This window comes from Aegilops tauschii, chromosome 7 (genome assembly GCF_002575655.3).
Source record: "Aegilops tauschii subsp. strangulata cultivar AL8/78 chromosome 7, Aet v6.0, whole genome shotgun sequence".
Classification (NCBI taxonomy): domain Eukaryota; kingdom Viridiplantae; phylum Streptophyta; class Magnoliopsida; order Poales; family Poaceae; genus Aegilops; species Aegilops tauschii.
Window position 1 is genome coordinate 45,403,432 of NC_053041.3, and position 9,923 is coordinate 45,413,354.

Here is a 9,923-nt window from a genome sequence, read left to right on the forward strand (position 1 = left end):
AGGAAAATAAAATTCTTACGATCAGATCGTGGTGGAGAATATTTAAGTCACGAATTTGGTACGCACTTAAAGAAATGTGGAATCGTTTCACAACTCACGCCGCCTGGAACACCTCAGCGAAATGGTGTGTCCGAACGTCGTAATCGCACTCTATTGGATATGGTGCGATCTATGATGTCTCTTACTGATCTACCGCTCTCATTTTGGGGCTATGCTTTAGAGACTGCCGCATTCACTTTAAATAGGGCTCCGTCGAAATCCGTTGAGACGACACCGTATGAATTATGGTTTGGGAAGAAACCTAAGCTGTCGTTTCTAAAAGTTTGGGGATGCGATGCTTATGTCAAGAAACTTCAACCTGAAAAGCTCGAACCCAAGTCAGAGAAATGCGTCTTCATAGGATACCCTAAGGAAACCATTGGGTATACCTTCTACCTCAGATCCGAAGGCAAGATCTTTGTTGCCAAGAATGAGTCCTTTCTGGAGAAAGAGTTTCTCTCAAAAGAATTAAGTGGGAGGAAAGTGGAACTTGATGAGGTGATAGTCACCCCTTCCGAACCGGAGAGTAGCGCAGCGCGGGAAGATGTTCATGTGGTGCCTACACCGATTGGGGAGGAAGTTAATGATGATGATCATGAAGCTTCGGATCAAGTTACTGCTGAACTTCGTAGGTCCACAAGGACATGTTCCGCACCAGAGTGGTACGGCAACCCCGTCCTGGAAATCATGTTGTTAGACAACGGTGAACCTTCGAACTATGAAGGAGCGATGGCGGGCCCGGATTCCGAAAAATGGCTAGAGGCCATGAAATCCGAGATAGGATCCATGTATGAAAACGAAGTATGGACTTTGACTGACTTGCCCGATGATCGGCGAGCCATAGAAAATAAATGGATCTTTAAGAAGAAGACAGACGCGGATGGTAATGTGACCATCTATAAGGCTCGACTTGTCGCTAAGGGTTATCGACAAGTTCAAGGGGTTGACTACGATGAGACCTTCTCACCCGTAGCGAAGCTGAAGTCCGTCCGAATCATGTTAGCAATTGCCGCATTCTATGATTATGAGATATGGCAAATGGACGTCAAAACGGCATTCCTTAATGGCTTCCTTAAGGAAGAATTGTATATGATGCAGCCGGAAGGTTTTGTCGATCCTAAGAATGCTGACAAAGTATGCAAGCTCCAGCGCTCAATCTATGGGCTGGTGCAAGCATCTCGGAGTTGGAACATTCGTTTTGATGAGATGATCAAAGCGTTTGGGTTTACACAGACTTATGGAGAAGCCTGTGTTTACAAGAAAGTGAGTGGGAGCTCTGTAGCATTTCTCTTATTATATGTGGATGACATACTATTGATGGGAAATGATATAGAATTCTTGGAAAGTATAAAGGCCTATTTGAATAAGTGTTTTTCAATGAAGGACCTTGGAGAAGCTGCTTATATATTAGGCATCAAGATCTATAGAGATAGATCAAGACGCCTCATTGGTCTTTCACAGAGTACGTACCTTGACAAGATATTGAAGAAGTTCAATATGGATCAGTCCAAGAAGGGGTTCTTGCCTGTATTGCAAGGTGTGCAATTGAGCACGGCTCAATGCCCGACCACGGCAGAAGATAGAGAAAAGATGAGTGTCATCCCCTATGCCTCGGCCATAGGGTCTATTATGTATGCCATGCTGTGTACCAGACCTGATGTAAACCTTGCCGTAAGTTTGGTAGGAAGGTACCAAAGTAATCCCGGCATGGAACACTGGACAACGGTCAAGAATATCCTGATGTACCTGAAGAGGACTAAGGATATGTTTCTCGTTTATGGAGGTGACGAAGAGCTCGTCGTAAAGGGTTACGTCGACGCTAGCTTCGACACAGATCTGGATGACTCGAAGTCACAAACCGGATACGTGTATATTTTGAATGGAGGAGCAGTAAGCTGGTGCAGTTGCAAGCAAAGCGTCGTGGCGGGATCTACATGTGAAGCGGAGTACATGGCGGCCTCAGAGGCAGCACAGGAAGCAGTCTGGATAAAGGAGTTCATGACCGACCTAGGGGTGATTCCCAATGCGTCGGGCCCGATGACTATCTTCTGTGACAACATTGGAGCTATTGCCCTTGCCAAGGAGCCCAGGTTTCACAGGAAGACCAGGCATATCAAGCGTCGCTTCAACTCCATTCGTGAAAGTGTTCAAAATGGAGACATAGATATTTGTAAAGTACATACGGACCTGAATGTAGCAGATCCGTTGACTAAACCTCTCCCTAGAGCAAAACATGATCAACACCAGAACGCTATGGGTGTTCGATTCATCACAATGTAACTAGATTATTGACTCTAGTGCAAGTGGGAGACTGTTGGAAATATGCCCTAGAGGCAATAATAAATGGTTATTATTATATTTCTTTGTTCATGATAATTGTCCATTGTTCATGCTATAATTGTGTAATCCGGAAATCGTAATACATGTGTGAATACATAGACCACAACGTGTCCCTAGTAAGCCTCTAGTTGACTAGCTCGTTGATCAACAGATAGTCATGGTTTCCTGACTATGGACATTGGATGTCATTGATAACGGGATCACATCATTAGGAGAATGATGTGATGGACAAGACCCAATCCTAAGCATAGCTCAAAGATCGTGTAGTTCGTTTGCTAGAGCTTTTCCAATGTCAAGTATCTTTTCCTTAGACCATGAGATCGTGCAACTCCCGGATACCGTAGGAGTGCTTTGGGTGTGCCAAACGTCACAACGTAACTGGGTGACTATAAAGGCACACTACGGGTATCTCCGAAAGTGTCTGTTGAGTTGGCACGAATCGAGACTGGGATTTGTCACTCCGTATGACGGAGAGGTATCTCTGGGCCCTCTCGGTAATGCATCATCATAATGAGCTCAATGTGACTAAGGAGTTAGCCACGGGATCATGCATTGCGGTACGAGTAAAGAGACTTGCCGGTAACGAGATTGAACAAGGTATTGGGATACCGACGATTGAATCTCGGGCAAGTAACATACCGATTGACAAAGGGAATTGTATACAGGATTGATTGAATCCTCGACATCGTGGTTCATCCGATGAGATCATCGTGGAACATGTGGGAGCCAACATGGGTATCCAGATCCCGCTCTTGGTTATTGACCGGAGAGGCGTCTCGGTCATGTCTGCATGTCTCCCGAACCCGTAGGGTCTACACACTTAAGGTTCGGTGATGCTAGGGTTGTAGAGATATTAGTATGCGGAAACCCGAAAGTTGTTCGGAGTCCCGGATGAGATCCCGGACGTCACGAGGAGTTCCGGAATGGTCCGGAGGTGAAGAATTATATATAGGAAGTCCAATTTCGGCCACCGGGAAAGTTTCGGGGGTTATCGGTATTGTACCGGGACCACCGGAAGGGTCCCGGGGGTCCACCGGGTGGGGCCACCTATCCCGGAGGGCCCCATGGGCTTAAGTGGGAAGGGAACTAGCCCTTAGTGGGCTGGGGCGCCCCCCCCCCTTGGGCCTCCCCCTGCGCCTAGGGTTGGAAACCCTAGGGGTGGGGGCGCCCCACCTGGCTTGGGGGGGAAGCCACCCCCCTTCCCCCTTGGCCGCCGCCCCCCCTTGGAGATCTGTTCTCCCAGGGACGGCGCCCCCCCAGGGGTCCTATATATAGTGGGGGGAGGGAGGGCAGCAGCACCACAGCCCCTGGCGCCTCCCCCTCCCCCTGCAACACCTCTCCCTCTCGCAGAAGCTTGGCGAAGCCCTGCCGAGATCCCGCTACTTCCACCACCACGCCGTCGTGCTGCTGGATCTCCATCAACCTCTCCTCCCCCCTTGCTGGATCAAGAAGGAGGAGACGTCGCTGCTCCGTACGTGTGTTGAACGCGGAGGTGCCGTCCATTCGGCACTCGGTCATCGGTGATTTGGATCACGGCGAGTACGACTCCATCAACCCCGTTCATTAGAACGCTTCCGCTCGCGATCTACAAGGGTATGTAGATGCACTCCTTTCCCCTCGTTGCTAGTATACTCCATAGATGGATCTTGGTGATGCGTAGGAAATTTTAAAATTCTGCTACGATCCCCAACAACAACACTGGGGGTTGACGCAGTTGACTTGCGAGTGACCCGCCACCCCGCAATTGAAGCAAGGGGGCGAGGGAAGTTGGAGACCGGACCCGGGGCCGCCGGGGGAAGCGCGGCTTGGGTGCCCTGTCCTTGACCGCGACGCTTCTTCTTCTTGGCGGGTCCTTGGCGGCCGCGGGATGGGCCGGCGCTCGGGGTGGCCGCGGAGGACGGAGCCGAGGGCGCGGCGGCGTGGGGTGGGACATACTTCCGCGGAGCAGGAGCGGTCGGCTGTGCCTAGGAGCGGGGAGACGAAGGGCGCGCCGAGCAAGACGGGGACGGGCTTCAGCCACGCCGAGGGACCGGGGACGGCGAGCGGCGCCGGGGGCGCCAGTCCCCAGACACCGCCGGACGGGGGGAGCGGGATTTGCCCCGGGTGTCGTAGGGGGCCGGAGAGCGCCGGTCATCGCGGCGGCCGTCGCGGAGCTCCCGCAGCTCGCGACGAAGCTCTTCCTCGCGGCGCAGCGCGTCGGGAGATGGACGGGGGGGGGGGGTCGCGACGATCATCCACGCGCCGCTTGTGCCGAGGCTCGCCGTCGTCCCACTCGCGCGGCATGGCCGGCCGCAGCGAAGGGGGGAGGAGGGGGCGAGCTCACTGCAGGGAACGACGGGAAGGGAGGAGGGAGTGGTGGATCGAGCGGGAGGACAGGGGAGGGGACGGATGAATCGAGCGTGGCGGCGGGAGGGGAGACGGGGCGGCTGGGAGCCCTAGAGGAAGCCAAATCGAGCCAGCCGATGGCTCGGGCCTAGGGCACAGGGGCGGCCCAGCCACCGCGGGCCGGCCCAGCCGGGGCGAGGCGGGCCCAGCAAGCGCGAGCGGCTGATGGGCCTGACCGCGGCCCAGAATGCCCCGATCGGGTGATGAGCGGCCCAGGAGGCGGCGGCGGGGGGGGGGGGGGCGAGAAACCCGTAGGGTTTCCCCACGACTAGCAGGAGGCGCCACCGCCACCGACACGCCGCCGGTGAGGGGCAACCAGGGACGACGCATGGGATGGAGGCTCGGAAACGCAGCGAGAAGGACCCGAAGGTGGCGATGAACGGGCGAAAAGGGGAGGAGCGAGCAGCCGGGGCCATGGGAGCCGGACCTGCGCGCGTCGCCGGCGACGCCAGAGCAGTCACCGGGCGCAGAGCAGCCAACGGGCGGCGCCATGACGCGCGGCTGGAGCCGCGGTCGGATCGGCCAGCCACGCCCCAAGAGCGGTCGCGCCGGCGGCGACCACCCCCGTTCCTCAAGGCCACGCCTTGCATTCCCGCGGCCCGAGTTGAACTCGAGGGCGGCGTCGGCGACCGCACGAGCCACGAGCCGGCGGCAGAATCCCTCACCTGGGGGGCTGAGCCACCGGTCCGGCCGGGCTGGGCAGTGCGACGGGGAGCGGCGGGAGAGGGGGAGGGGTGCCCGGCGGGGGAGGGCAGCGGATCCTCGTCAGCGAGGTCCGCCCACCGGACGCGATGTGTAGGGGCAGGGGAGAGCGGAGGGAGCGGCGGCACGGCCGCCGCGGGCGGCGCCGGCAGCGGGGGAGGGGGCGCGGAAGCCGGAGCGGCGACGGGGTCGGAGGGGACGGCGGGGGGAACCAGCGCCGCAGGCGGGGGTGGGTCGCCGTCGCCATCGCGAGAGCAAGCCATCCCTCCAGCTTCTCAGACTTCACACCTCTCATAAAAACATTCGAAGTTGTCATGTATTCGTGCCACATGTGTGACACTTATCAAGGTTCAAAAAAAAATTTGTTGCGAGATGTTGCGGCATTACTTAAATCACGGTCAAAGTATCACCATGTAAGCTACAAATTTTCACAGACAAAGGTGAACTGAGGGGACATTTTCAAGTCATTTTTCTACAGTAAAAGTGGCATGCCAGAAAACGCGAAACAAAACACAATACATCGGTTTCAGCATTGACGCATGTTATGGTCAAACCATTACAACCTACTCCATCTGTCTCATATGTTATTACAATCATTCAATCAATATATCCTTTTGGTTCAGAAAAAAAATCAATATATCATTTGGTGTATTACCTCCGTTCAGGACTTCAGGTGTACATGGACATGCGTAATTCTAGATCGATAATTTAGCTCGCTTAAAACTATATCCACATATGAATCCAATGATATGCTTTTGATGTCATTCCTTTTTCTTTTTTATCAAAAGGAGGATAACCCCCAACCTCTACATCAAGCGATGCACGCAACCATCTTTATTATATTATTCAACAAAGTCTGACACAACAAGCGATGCACGCAGCCATCTTTATTATACTCTCTCCGTTCCAAAATATAAGTTTTTCTAGAGATTACAACAGGTGACTACATACGAAGTAAAATGAGTGAATCTACACTCTAAATTATGTCTACATACATCCGTATGTTGTTGTCTATTTAAACTGTCTAAAAAGACTTATATTTAGGAACAGAGGGAGTATTATTCAACAAAGTCTGACAAAACATACATGGATCAACCCAAAACCACCATCCTAGCGATCTACATGCGGCTACATTTATTAGTTTGCTAATGTGCCTTGATCTCGCACCAACACATATCATTTAGTCTTATGGCCTCACCAAGCTGCTCCACGACGTGCCGAGAGTACCAATCGGTCCAACAGACCCTCAGTGTGTAACGCATGCGCACGCTCCAGAATATGTCGCCGTCATCTTCCGTCGTTCCAACTTCAGGAGAGATCAATGCATTGACCTTGCCAGATCGACGCCAGACAGCACCACCACCCTGCGCGCGTCCATCAACACACATCCAACGCCAAGATCCCATTGCGCCACGCTGTCGAGACCTGCCGTCACCGACGTAGTAGATGGCATATAACATATACTCCCTCCGTTCCATAAATTGAATTAAGGGTTTTAGTTCAAACCACGGCGAGAATTATGGAACGAAGGGAGTAATTAGTTAGCCAAATCGATGACCTAAAACTACGTGCACCCAATACACCTAGACGGAGGAAGTAATAACATCTTATATTATGAGACAGAGGGAGTAATAGCAAGTGCCAAGCATTAACAGCAAATTGGTTAAAACACAAACAAAAACGCAAATGCAAGGGACATGCAACAACGGCCTTGCAGAAAAATAATACTCCATTGGCCAACACGAGCCTTCCAACATGCTGGTTAAAACAACACCGAATCCTGGACACAGAAGCAGCAGGAAAGAAAGACCCCAGCAAACACTTCCAAACAGCCCAGGAATTACTTAACAAAAACTTGAACAGAGGCCGTGCTGTAGTAACAATCGGAAACCACAAAACTTTGTTGAGTGTCAAATCACACCCAACTACGCAAGTTTGCTGCAGTACTATTATCAGTGTACAAAGTATTCCGTTCTATTAGCAGTAATAACATCTAAGAACAAAGTAACAGAAGACATGGGTCAATGAAACAAAGTACTTGCCATCTCTTAACAATAACCACGCTGAAGCAACAATCGGACCCAAAACAGATGCAGTGACCCAATTACTGCCGCTGCGGTAACAATCAGACACAAAACCATGCTGAGAACCCCGATCACAGGCAGCTTCCCAAATATGACTGAGAAAAAACATCTCCACACAAAGCAATAGGACCAAGGTGTGCACTGAACATGAAAGATCGAATTATTAAGCACCGAATGATGATAGAAGTGCCGATTCCCCCATCCAAATTGTTCGCTTCATACAGGATAGGTGCTTCCAGGGCACGACAAGTGCACAAGCACAAGTAGTCCAAAACATTAAGATGGAGCATGGCATCTTATAGCACAATAGCAAATAGAGGCTCCTTGTTCACAGCTTCTTGTTTTTGTGTCTCAAACAATGAAAGTGAAATCATGCTCTCCTGGAAGCGATGCCTAGTAAGTGTCAAGTGGCTTTCATGCTCTTCACTTTCCACGTTTCCTAAAAATACTCCATCAATGTCACAATGCAAGAGACGGCTAGGACACTGCTCAATCAACAGCTCACGCTCGTTGATCACAGCCATGCTAGGAACATATTTGATCCCCAAATCAAGCAGTGTTGATGCCTCCATCGCTAACAAGTTAATCTTGTACATGAAGCCCCAGGTTTCAGCATCATAGTCCTGCAACACCCAAACATCTAAAGTAGTGACACATTCAGAGGAGGTGCGGCACAAAGCTAGGGCGCCATCCATATCCACCAATGACGCCGTATCGCCCAGCTGTGTTGGGCGGCTCATCTGCCGGAATGTCTCGGCTATGGTGTCAAATACCGTTATGTTGAGACCCATTGCCCAATGCAGGCTACCACGATGGTGCACTGCTGGGCAATGATAGAACCAAATAGCAGGAATAAACCTTTGTTCTGGAACTGTCGGCCACTGGATGCATCTTGGCTGATCCGATCCGACCGTGAGGACGAAATACTCAAGCAACTCAATTGCTACGTCGCTCCCATCGGGCATCGTGTATGAGGGGTATGACACCCAAAGCACTCGGTGTTCTCTAGATGTGTGGTGCCGGTAGAACCCGGCTACGCTGATCCAGAAGTTTGGTCGTCGTGGAGGATATGGCAGGGAGGCACACTTGCGGGTGGCCGGGTTGCAGACGTAGAAATCATATTGGTGTCGCACGATGAGGAGGCCATCGCAGGTGGCACGGTGTATAACGCCGTTGTGTGTGTACCGGAGGACGGGCCGTATCTTTAGATCATTGTTGGAGGCTCTGACGACGCGGCAGATGCCGTCTTCGTGTTTGACGATGGGGAGCGAGGGCTGGTGGCGATGGTGGTCCAGGACGAAGGCGTCCGTGGAAGTGCCGCCGCGCCACGACCTGCGGACCGCGCGGCAGCGGAGCACGTCTTTCACAGGCAGCCGGACGAGGATCTCGTGGACGACCACCCACTAGGGTAGGTCGTCCAAGATGGTCGCGCCGCCGCTGCCTTGCATGCTGATTCCTCGCTGATATATATAGGGAAAAAGAAAAAGGAATGAAGACACGTTAGTAAGACGTCGACGCTTGGAGAATGGCCGGAGGGAGCCGAGGTGACTTACTTTACTGTGGAGCGAGGGCGGCGGTCTCCGGCGGCGTCGCGACGGTGCCATGTTCGGTCCCGGTGGCGTCTACAAGACCGATCGATCTGAGGGGGCCAAGGGTAGAGACTTTTTTTTTGTTTGACAACAAAAAGGGAACGCAGCACCGCAGATGGGATTTGCTTACGATCGTTGGATTACTAGCAAAGTGGGTCCTTGTCTAGGGTTTCCTTGGAATTTGCTATGACTAACTGAAACAAGAAATCACGGTGGATTAGCATTTGGAACGTGGATCCACCTTATGCTTCCATGTAATCTGCTTCCTCAGAACGAACTGCTCCCGAGAATCTAGCGCCTGTGTTCCAAAAAAGAGAGAGAGAATCTAGCGCCTGGGACAAAACTGCAAGTGAGAGAATCTAGCGCCTATGCTTCCATGTAATTCGCCTCACTTCTACTATGATTTTTTATGCCATGATGGCCCAAAGAACGTCATGCAAGTGCGACTCCGGCCTGCCCACACTAGTAGAAAACAGGGCTTTGGTTCGGGCATGGCAAGCCCATTAGTCCCGGTTCAGTCATGAACCGGGACCCATCGGGGCATTCGTCCCGGTTCGTGAGCCCAGGGGGCCGACCGGGGCCTCGTGGGCATTGGTCCCGGTTCATGTGGATCCATTTGTCCCGGTTCGAGGCACGAACCGGGACCAATGGGCCTCGCTCCTGGCCCACAACCATTGGTCCCGGTTCTTGGCTTGAACCGGGACAGAAGGCTGGGCTTTAGTCTCGGTTCCAGCCAGGAACCGGGACAAATGAGTTGCCTATATATACCCCATCGCCACGGCAG

At 52.5% G+C, this 9,923-nt stretch overlaps 1 pseudogene; it reads right to left on the bottom strand.

Annotated features, from left to right (window-relative positions):
* Nucleotides 1–7,846: 7,846 nt before the first annotated feature.
* LOC109742561 (F-box protein At5g49610-like) lies at nt 7,847–8,998 on the bottom strand (annotated as a pseudogene).
* Nucleotides 8,999–9,923: the final 925 nt, after the last annotated feature.